This window comes from Triturus cristatus, chromosome 4_1 (genome assembly GCF_964204655.1).
Source record: "Triturus cristatus chromosome 4_1, aTriCri1.1, whole genome shotgun sequence".
NCBI lineage: Eukaryota > Metazoa > Chordata > Amphibia > Caudata > Salamandridae > Triturus > Triturus cristatus.
This window is the reverse complement of record NC_140585.1, coordinates 605360041-605372286: the sequence shown is the minus strand read 5'-3', so window position 1 is coordinate 605372286 and position 12246 is coordinate 605360041. Positions and strand designations below refer to the sequence as shown.

At 43.0% G+C, this 12246-nt stretch overlaps 1 protein-coding gene across 1 annotated transcript in view; it reads left to right on the top strand.

The window, feature by feature from the left end:
• Nucleotides 1-12246, top strand: part of TMTC2 (transmembrane O-mannosyltransferase targeting cadherins 2) — a 624329-nt gene that overhangs the window by 194442 nt on the left and 417641 nt on the right. The gene's annotated exons all lie outside the window — the stretch shown is intronic.

Below are 12246 nucleotides of genomic sequence, written 5' to 3'. Positions count from 1 at the left end.
AAGCACCTAGCCATGTCGAGGGAGTCCCCAACGATCCCCCAAGTGAAAAAAGGCAATTTTAATTTTTTCGAAAATTTCGCCGATTACGCTTACCGTACGCGTACGGTAAGAAATAATAATAAAAAAAATAAAATATCCACATTCTCCCCACCCCGTGTTCAAAAGGTGCCCGATGTGCACCTTTTGTGCATGGCTCATCAGAGATAAACAAAACCTATATTTTACCTGTCACAACGATGCTCATCATATGACCTCCATGTGCGCACGGTGCGCGAAGCGCAACGTGCGTTCATGGCCCATCTAGCGTAACGTGGGCACGCGGTGCGCAAAGCGCACCGCGTGCTCACTGTGCGCGCACGGTGTGCGAAGCGCACCGTGCGCGCACGGAACGAACTGCGTTAAGTGGGCGCGCACGCCACAAATGGCGTAAAGTAACTTAGCATTTAAAAAACCGTACAAATTCACTGAAAAAACCATAGGTTTCACACACGTTATAGTTAGGAATTAGCATTTTAAAAACCTTGCAAATTCACTGAAAAAACCATAGGTTTCACACATGTTATAGTTAGCTGGACATTTTACTGATAAAAAACCAATGAAATTCCCCCGTTATAGTTACTGTAGGCAACTATAACTCACGCGACCGTAATCCTCTGCTGATGACATATGTGTCTTTATGAAAAAAAAATATTTGTAATATATGTATAGCTAAAATTTAATGCTAGAAGACATGGGCAAATAAGTGTCTAAATACAGTATTAGCATCAGCAGAGGATTGCGGTCGCGTGAGTTATAGTTGCCTACAGTAACTATAACGTGGGAATTTCATTGGTTTTTTATCAGTAAAATGTCCAGCTAACTATAACATGTGTGAAACCTATGATTTTTCAGTGAATATATATATATATATATATATACATATAATCTGCATTTCTATATAAATACAAATATAAATGCATGCATACATATACATATATGCATGTTATGTACAAGAAAGTTTGAAAAACACTAATAAAAGCAAAGCTAAAAAGCCACCTAATTACACACAGAATTGCTTTAACTTAAATGAGGGCGAGACCTATTGCATTTGTAATGCTTGTTTACTTGGGTTCCATCAAGAAGGCATTCAGATGTGTCACACATTTGCCATAAATTCTGAATGTTAGCACTCCAGTTGCTCATTAGATCACTGTAGTAAAGCTACTGCTCACCAGGGAAGTCTGCTGCTGGTATTGAAAGTGCATGTTTCAGTCTCCATGTCAGAATGTTTTAATGAAATAGAATAGGATTTGAGAAGTCACTCCAAATGTGCCCTAATTTTTCTTTCTGCAGCACTAATCATACTTTCTATGGCAAAATGAACCCCCTCATTTTGTTCTTTTTTAAATTAAATGTTTTAAGAGTTACCACTTTGTGCCAATCAAGATGGCTTTAGGTGTACCATACGTTTATCATAAGTAGGACTGTTTGCGCTCTAGTTGTTCTTTGGAACACTCTGGGCAGCTGCAGTAGAACACAAAGGAATCAACTGACAGTCTCTGCCCTTGTTGGATGTACATGTTTTACTGAAAATGTCAGACTTCATTCTTGCATGACTGAGAAAGATAATGTGAATTTACAGAAAATATGCTCTCAGTTTAGCTTATAGATCACCTTCCAAACCTCTGTGGGAAAAGCATGAGAAAATAGGTTTCTCTCAAACATGATTCATGATATCCCAGCAAAAGGCTTTTTCACATGGTAAAATCACTTTAGAACATACCACTATTCCTAAAACGAGTATGGTACCATCAACAAATGATTTATAATGTAACTAAAGTCTTAAAACCTTCTATTAACTGCAATGCTTTTTAATGAGGTGCTATCATGTATATATTGGTCCCAAGATGGCTGCCAACACTTCTTGGATGAAGTGCTGACAGCCAATCAGATCTCATGATGAGATGTGTGGTTAGGCTCCGCCCAGATATATATGTGATTTTACTTTTGATTTTCTCAGGAACTACTGAACGGATTTACACCATTTAAGCAAAAGGCACAACTCTGAACCAAGGTCTACCTTTCTGCCAAATTTGGTGTAATTCCGTTCAGCAGTTCTAGCTGTAGCTGCGACTAAAGGTCCTATGGGGAATTGTATGGGGAAAACACGTTTTGGGACCCCCCTTTTTTCTCCGCCCCCGCTACACGAATCATCCCGAGACTTTCAGGATAGGAGCGGACCGGAGCTGGCCAAAACTTTTGAAAATTTTGCGAAGATTCGTTAACGGGCGCCAAAGTTATTCCAAATAGAATGCTGCGGATTTCATATGGCAAATAGGTCCTAACTATAACTACCTACTGGCGACTGCCAGTAGGACAAGGATATGGATATATATATATATATATATATATATATATATATATATAATCTACTGGCGGTCGCCAGTAGATAGTTATAGTTAGGACCGTGTTTCCATAGGAAATCCGCAACATTCTATTTGGAATAACTTTGGCGCCGGTTGACGAATCCTCGCAAATTTTTCAAAACTAATGGGGCGCTACGCTCCGCTCCTACCCTGAAAGTCTCGGGGGGATTCGTCAAGCGGGGGCTGAGAAAAAAGGGGGGTCCCAAAACGCGTTTTCCCCATGCATTTTCCCATAGGACCTTTAGTCCGAGCTACAGCCCGAACGGCTGAACAGAATTACTTGAAATTGGGCAGAGAGGTAGTCCTCCGGTCAGGGATGTGCCTTTTGCAGGTCTGGTGTAAATCTGTTCAGTAGGTCCTGAGAAAATAGCATTTAAATCAATATATATATCTGTAAGCGCGCTCCGTGCGCGCAAAAATTAAAAATAAATGCATAACTTAGCATTTAAAAAACCGTACAAATTCACTGAAAAAACCATAGGTTTCACACACGTTATAGTTAGGAATTAGCATTTAAAAAACCTTGCAAATTCACTTAAAAAACCATAGGTTTCACACAAGTTATAGTTAGCTGTACATTTCACTCGTAAAAAACCAATGAAATTCCACGTTAAAGTTAGATCAGGTAACTATAACTTGCGCGACCGCAATGCACAATGTGTCATTTCAGATGTCATCATTGATGTCATGAGTGATGTCACTGACCATGTCATAAGTGATGTAATATGTGACGTCATCAGCAGTTTATTGTGGGCGCGCAAGTTATAGTTACCTGATCTAACTATAACGTGGAATTTCATTGGTTTTTTACGAGTGAAATGTACAGCTAACTATAACTTGTGTGAAACCTATGGTTTTTTTAAGTGAATATATATATACACACACACATATATACATATGCAAGTAAATGGATGTTTGATTCTTTATTAGCATGAGTGACTGTGTGTGAGTAACTCTATGGATGAGTGGGATTGTGTTACAGGATGTTTAGGTGTATGAGTCCATATGATGTGTGAGTACATGTATGAGTGACTGTATAGGATTGTTGGTGGATGAGTGGATGTGTATGTGGATCTTAGAATTACTGAATAGGTTGTTGTAACTGTTATTGGTATGTCCATTCTATTTTGAATAACTTTTGCGCCGGTCGACGAATCCTCGCGAAATTTTCAAAATAGGTGGGGCGCTACGCTCCGCTCCTACCCTGAAAGTCTCGGGGGGCATTCGTCAAGCGGGGGCTGAGATAAAAGGGGGGTCCCAAAACACGTTTTTCCCATGCATTTTTCCATAGGACCTTTAGACACAGCTACAGCCCGAACGGCTGAACAGAGTTCCTTGAAATTTGGCAGAGAGGTAGTCTACAGGTCAAGGAAGTGCCTTTTGTAGGTTTGGTGTAAATCTGTTCAGTAGATTCTGAGAAAATAGCCTTTAAATCAATATATATATCTGAGCCAGCTTACGGTGCGCTTACGGTGCGCTTACCGTACGCGTACGGTGACGTGCGCGAGCGCGATTCTGATTGGCTGTTAGATCTTAGTAAACATTCGAATCGGTCGAAACCAGGAAGCGGCGGCCGCAATTTTCTCTCTCGGACTCTGAGGGGGGGATGAAAAACAAAGAGAATAAACATGTAAAGGGACTGTTTAGACAGCTCCCAACCACCTCGGCTTGCTAAATGTGTCCCCACAGAACCCCCAAGGCCAAAAATTCATTTTTATTTTTTTACGAAAATTCGCCGATTACACTTACCGTACGCGTACGGTAAAAAAATTAATAAAAAAATTATCCACACTCTCCCCACCCCGTGTGCAAAAGGTGCCTGAAGGGCACCATTTGTGCATGGCATATTATATATAATTTAAACTGAATATAAATGTTTATCTTTCACAACGAAGCGCATAATATGTCCACCACGTGCGCACGGTGCGCGAAGCGCATCGAGCGTACATGGCCCATCCACGGCACTAACTGCGTAAAGTGGGCGCGCGGTGCGCGCAGCGCACCGCGTCCTCACTGTGCGCGCACGGTGCGCAAAGCGCACCGTGCGCGCACGGAACGAACTGCGTTAAGTGGGCGCGCACGCCACAAATGGCGTAAAGTAACTTAGCATTTAAAAAAACGTACAAATTCACTGAAAAAACCATAGGTTTCACACACGTTCTAGTTAGGAATTAGCATTTAAAAAACCTTGCAAATTCACTGAAAAAACCATAGGTTTCACACATGTTATAGTTAGCTGGACATTTTACTGATAAAAAACCAATGAAATTCCCCCGTTATAGTTAGTGCAGGCAACTATAACTCACGCGACCGCAATCCTCTGCTGATGACATATGTGTCTTTATGAAAAAAAAATATTTGTAATATATGTATAGCTAAAATTTAATGGAAGAAGACATAGGCAAATAAGTGTCTAAATACAGTATTAGCATCAGCAGAAGATTGCGGTCGCGTGAGTTATAGTTGCCTGCACTAACTATAACGGGGGAATTTCATTGGTTTTTTATCAGTAAAATGTCCAGCTAACTATAACATGTGTGAAACCTATGGTTTTTTCAGTGAATATATAAATACATATCTCCTATGGAAAAGTCAGCCTGATTGTGCAATTGTCTCTGCGATACAGAGCCCTACTATACATGTGCAACTTGACAAAATGTGTCCTTTTAAAAAAAAAAAACTGAGTTGGGGAGTGATCAGACCAAGTGCAGGGGCAGACTGTCAATGCAGATACTGTAACGTTGGCTGTCCACACTTGGTCCAACGTGTGTCCCTTATTATATGTGGCCGTAGTTATTTGCTGACTAAGGTTTAATCCAACAAGAAGATCAGTTAGTTCTTTAGCATGGGGTCCACCTTGTGTGTCATTGGCCCAATAACTAAAATCACCGATCAGTAAAATTTTCGCATTGTTGGTAATTAGCCGAGCCAGCTGTTCAGCTAGGGAAACGAGGGCATGTTCTTAGGCGGTCTATATAATACCACACAGGTTAAAGGGGTCGAAACTGACTCCAATTTGAGGGCTTAATCCCACTTGACCTACCTTTGGTAGATAATTAAGTTTGTAAATTTTAAGTCTTGACGCACAATGGCCGTTACTCCCCCACCTATGTTCCCTGACGTGCGATTTGCCTGGAGGATATAATAGTCGTTAGGGAGAGCTGCTAAGATGTCAGGAGCTGAGTTCTGTGACAACCATGTTTCCGTTAGGAACAGGATGTCAGGGTGGCTTGAATCCAAGAGGTTGAATATGTCAAGCTGGTGTTTCACCAAGGAGCGGGTGTTGAGATAAACGACGGTAAGTTTGATGTCAGTGTCTCTAGTCTGTCTTTGGGGGGTGATTATCGCATGGGGGGAGTGGTAATTTCTGGAAAGAAAGCCCTTACTTCCATAATCCCCTGTTTAATTAGTCTCATGTTAGTATGGGGATTGAAACGGTAATTTTCAGAGTGCAAGAGTTTCAGTTCATGTAAAGAATAAGAAAGATTTTGGGCATAATGGTCTGTCCCCGGTCCCGTTCGGGCGCGGATGGGTGCAGACGGGCTTGCCTTAGGCGCGCCAGCGGTGCACTCCAGGATTTTAGTGGGGCCGCCAGGACGTTTTTTCTTCTTCGCTTTCAAATTTACAGAGGGTTTGTCAGACACAATACACGTGTCTTACCCGTTTTCGTTTCACTAAGACCCAATTTCGATCGCTTGATGAGATTTGACTCTATTTGAGATTTTGACTACACTGGCGTGACTCTTTCGTGATACTTATATTTATTGGAGTATATGCCATCAGTGCTTTGTACCCGGCAGTTATTCTTATTTGCGTGCACTAGAGATTTCTGCTTATGACCGAGCTTTGTTCTCTCAGATTTTGCTGTATTGGAATCAGTCTACAGCCCTGAAGATTCAGAGACTCTTTCTCTGATGAAACACGTGTCGGCTGGCTTCTTGTGTACAACTTATTAAAGAAGACGTGATATCTTCATTGGATTCGGCTTACCTTTGTTTTAATGCATGGACCTTGCCTTATGTAATTTTGGATGTGTGCACGGGTATTTTGTAGATACCAAGTAAGCTGACACCCCATAGATAACAGATCCCTCTGGTAGTTCCTCGTTGACATCCAGTTTCCCTTTAGGTCCTGGTGTCTAGCACATGTCACCGTCTTGGATTTAACCTTGCACTGAAGCAACTTCTGGTTGTGTAGCACACCAAACTAAACAAAAAATAACCGCCCTAAGTTGCCCCTCTGATCCCATATTCTTCATTATCACAACCTATATGTCCTATGCTAATCCCAGTTGTAAGATTGGTCTTCCTCCTGGCACTCGCTTACTGGAACACTCTCACCCTGCATGTGAGACGAATATGGGTTCATAACTCATGGTAATGAAGGAGCAACAAGGTGCTCGTCTGTATAGTGGGTTGTGCGCTCCCTCTGCTGTCAACCCCCGGAGTACTGTTGATTCTTAGAGCCCTTAATCATGTGCTTTTGTTGTGTGCAGAGCTTACTCCATCAGATCTCCTCCACCAGGCGTCACTTCCTTCCCGCTACACAGCGATAGTGACATACCTCTATTTACAACACATATCTATGAGCCCACTTGAGCATAAAAACAGATTGCACATGCAAGGGCAGGCGGTGGTAAAAGGTGCCCTCAATCTTGGTGCCGGGAAGTCTACTACCTATCCATGATGCATTTACAACCACACCCCCATACCCGGACGCTAACTTTATTTCAGTTAAAAAATTGCAGGAAATTCAACGGATAACTCTCTTAAAAAAGGGATTAAATAAACTCCCTCCCCAAAAAGGGATTAAATACACTCCCTCCCCTGTAGCAGGAGTAACGGCTAGAGAGGGCTTTCACCAGGCTCTGATAGGTCCTCGGGGGATATCGGCCAGTCCAGTCAATGCACTTAGGCATCAGCTGTAAGTGGGAGATCACAGGGATGCTATTAGTGGAGTCCATCACGAGTTGGGGGTGGGGAAGTAACCATCAGGGTGTCAAATGAAGGGGCATGTCCATATTTGTTCTGCCACTTATGCACCAGCATCTGCAAGAACAACACAAGACTAAGTCAGCGGAGGGAAGCAGTGGGGCTAAAGGGGAGTAAGAGGAGCTCAGTGTGGGGTTGGACCCTTCCTACCTCGGCTGCCTCTTGACAGGGGCCGTCCCATAGGAACAGGGTGATCAAGAAGTACTGCTCTGCTGGGAAATAAGGGGAATCCGATACCAGCGAGAACAGCCCTGCATGACCCCAGAAAAGACCCTGACCACCCCGGAGATCCCCCTCACCCATTCTCTCCTAATCCGGTGGAATCACCCCAAGCTCACCCAGTGTCTGTGGAACTCACCTCACCTCACTTGAGCTTGGTGCTAGGCTGGATAGACCTTGGCAGTTGAGTGCTGTTCGGTGCTGTGGTGAGTTCTGGTAGCTCTTGGTGTTAGCTGCGTCCTATGTCCCGGTCCCAGTCCTCCTACCCTGCCAGCAGCCTACGCTGGTGAGCGGACATCCTATCAGCACCCAGCAGAAATGTCTATGCAGTGTTTTACAATTCTAACTCTCCACATCATTCATCCAGCATAGCTTGCAATTTCTACAAATACGCAAGAGAGGCTGAGCTTAGGTTGAGAGATCACGGCTCAGATTGCACCAATTTAAAAAAACAAAACGGCGATGCAGGAAACACTTATTTTTAAGTAAAAGCACCACTTCATGCATTCACTTCAAAGTTACGATACAACCAAACTGTCTACACAGCGATGAACCATTTCTGAGCACAATCTGTGGCTACAGGTGGCTCCTACAAGGCTGCAGCATTTGTAACATGGGAGAAGAGGTGACGGATGGGACGGGAGCACAAGGAGAAGTGGGAGGAGCTGCAATGCCTCATGCCTTCTTACAAACTGGACTTCAACAAGCCCAATCCCCCCCAAATGGAAGACCAAAACTAAACTAATATCCTACTAAAAAAAGCCTAAGTGACAGTGGATGTCAAACTGCAAAAATGGCTGAATAAAATACAAGCAACGGAGCGCCAGGCACGGCATGAGAGACAGCACTAACACAACTGTGGCATTAAAAGGAGGTGGGAGGGAGGAATGCTATATTTACATATAAACAGCTATGGTGCCCAAGCTGAACATAGCTAAACAGTAACAGAGTAGGAAACTAAGAAAAAAATAGTCCCCCCCCAAAGAACAAATAAATAACCTTAGCCTAAAGAGACAGTACTTGGTCCCTGCTCTCGTGGGAGGAACGGAAGGGAAAAGGAGGGATAAAGATGCAGGGCTGACAACTAGCAAGCGAGGATTTTTAAAGGGCACTGAAACAAACAAACATCAAAAGCAAGGGGATGGCCCTAATCTCACAAGAGAAGTATACTAAAGTATACAAGAGGTTGTACGTTTACGCACAACCTAAAAATTCTTGTGCAGAGGATGGAATCCGACAAATGCCTAGAGATATTTCTTTTCTTTCTCTGTGTGACAGCCTTGCTAAATAAATCACACTAGAGGCTCCTATGCATCCTCCTTCAACCGTTTTGGGCTTTGAGTGTATCTTCTCTCGGTCACTTCAGAAGCACAACACACTTTTCAGGACAAGTGCTGCAAGGATCTTCAGGATCAAAAACCCGTGTGCTTACACCTTATATGACCTTTTCCTATATTGGGCTTGGCATACATTTACACGCATCCACCAAACTTTATAGCGATCCTTAAAAACAAAATTGACGGAACTGAGTAGGCATTAGTCATTGAATTTTCATAAGTTAAGCCATTTGAAGTCAATTATTTTTTTATAATTTATGGTAAGTACATCTCTGTTGTTTGTGAGATTGTCAGTATTGTGTTTATTATTTACCTGTATAACATTTTTGCAGAGTTTTGATCTAAAAAGAAAAGGCAGGCAATAAAAATAATTTTTGTCCAGGGCTGCAAATTATGGAAAGATGGAGAACAATTGTTGTACTTTTTGATATGCGCTGATGAATCTCCGGCCCCAGCTAGGCCCGCAGAATACAAGGGTTCGCTCTCCTGTAACAAAAGCTAGAAGGAAGTTGGCACGGAAGCTGTAAATACAAAGATAAAGTTTATTAACCCTTAAGGGTGGTCCTACAACCTACACAACACTTCTTTAGTATTGCATAGAGTAGCACAAAGAACTTGCGTACACGGTCCCCTTTTATACATAACAGAGGGGCTCATAAGTGGGTGGATACAACATAGAGCAAAATTCATTACCATTTATGGTCATTTTCGATACAGGATCAATATGTGGGCGGAGTTAACAATTTCCTAAGCCCGCGAAAACATGGTCAAACAAGGACTAACTGATAACAGATGTGGTCAAGTCTGGGCATGCGCCAGCCGGACAAAGGAGCTATTTATAGACTGTTACTGGGCAGATTACAAGAGCAACTAGCGAAAAGATAGGACTCTTCTCGTGCAAAGCACGTGGAGACATAACAATACAAAATGGAGTCCAGACATTAGTCAACATAAGACAAGAAACATGTTTTAACTAGAGAGAATTCATGTCTTTAGTGAATGCTTAATCATATCGCCGTTTTAGTTTTCAACAGACGACCCTTTCAGCATTTACTGAAGACATTCGGCTTATTAGGATAATCATCATATATATCGATTTTCATCATCTCTTCCACCTCTTTGGTTAAATGTTTCTGATAGGTGATATTGGCAATAGCTTTCTTATCAGGTATACAGAATGACACACATATAGAACAGAGTAAAGGGCCACACTGAACACAGATGCAACAGGAAAACAGAATTGCTACAATAATACAGAGACCAGTTAAAACCTTCCATCCCCATGTAGTGATCAATGCCCAAAACCATCCAGAAAAGGTCCAAGTGCCATTTTCTGTATGAATCTCAGCTGCGATTTTATGCAACTTATTAATAGCGTTGTAAACTGATGGCGTATGGTCAGGAATGAACACACAGCAACTACTTCCGATAATTTTACATGCTCCACCTCTGTCAGCTAACATAACATCTAATACCATACGATTCTGTAATGCAACAATTCTAGTAATTTGTAATTCTTCCGTAAGATTCCCAAGAGCAGCAGCGGTTTGATTCGTCACAGCCTCTACAACTCTTGTTAATCTTCGAACCTTCCTACTATTTAGGGCAGCTCCAACAAAGAAAAACAATCCTAGGTTAAAATCAATATACTGCTGTAAGCTAGTATCAGTTTGATCAACATCATCAATGGATAGAGTACGTTTATACCTATTTACAGTCACATTATTCAACAACTTCAAGTCTTTATGATAGGATGCAGGTGCTAAGAATACAGGAGGTGATAAAAACGCTACATAACATACTCCGGACCACCCGGCTGGTAAGCGATAATAACCCTTATTCCCACATACGAAGTATGTATTATGGGAGGCTAAGAAAGTACTATTATTTAATCCATCTATGTTTAACACAATAATACAGTCGCTAACACCAACAGGAATATAACCCACACTCTGGACACACAGGTCCGCTTGAGCTTGTGCCACTTGAATCACAAATTGTTCATTCCCAGCAGTGTCTCTGGTGTTCGTGAAAATGTAGGGGATCGATTCATTGTCTGGTCGATATTCTTCCCACTCCCATATTGTCCCATTCGCTTGTTGATAGCCTTCTTTATCTTGATGACATTCCCTATTAAGTCTAAAAAGTAATCGTCCCACTGTAGGTTTCCGCGTGGCAAAAAGCAAAGTATACCATGCTCTTGTAACGCCCTGAACGTCTCAGGATCGTTTAACAGACACGACAATGAGGACGCAACCACTAGTGAAGGGTTAGTTGTTTTAATGAAGGCAAATATAATACAAAGAATAAACAAGTTATAGTCACTGGAATCCTCCAGGCTAAGTACGTTACCAGCCCACAGCACGGATGGTCCTAACCGTCCTCTGCATATACGCCGGTCCCGGCGTATGCCAACAGAGGGCAGAAATGAAATGGCCGACAATGCCAATCGGTAGGCTGTGAGGGGCACGAAGAGTGTTGGGGAGAATCGAGGAGTCAGGGAAACACCCAGCCGGGGTCTCTACCTGAAGGGAGCAGCCGCTCAACCTCTTCCTCAGACTGCACCGGGACGCGGAGTCACCTCCTGGTGATGCGTCACCGATACCCCAATCACAAGCAAGAAGACTGAACCGAGAGCAGCCGCTCGATCGATCCTGTGGACTTCCGAGTCTGTAACGCGGCAAACACCTCCTGGTGTGCGTTACAGCTGGCAGTCCCTGTGTCTCTGGTCGGGCTGGGAGTTACGACTCCAACCAGCAAAAGCGCCACTGCGCTTGGACTCAGCCGAGTCAAAAAGCGAAGCTCAATGGTTGACCGGTAGAGCTTCCGGGTCCTTCACAGGTGACGATGGGGCAAGACACGGCCCAGGGAGTAACGACTCGACCTACCTCCGTTCTTGCCTTACTGGAGCACCACTCCGGAACACTGCTCTTCACGAAGCAGGTACGTCGGTGTGAACACAATATCCGACAGCGTTGTACCTCCCGGTTCCTCCCTTTATAGGGCGTGTTTTCCTTGAGTTATGTAACAGCTCTCCTGTTTACATAAGGGCGTGTTTCCTTGAGTTATGTAACAGCTCTCCTGTTTACATAAGGGCGTGTTTCCCTTGAGTTATGTAACAGCTCTCCTGTTTACATAAGGGCGTGTTTCCCTTGAGTTATGTAACAGCTCTCCTGTTTACATAAGGGCGTGTTTTCCTTGTGTTATGTAACAGCTCTCCTGTTTACATAAGGGCGTGTTTCCCTTGTATGACAGGAATTCTTGACAGCTCTACAAGAGCCATTATGAGAGAAA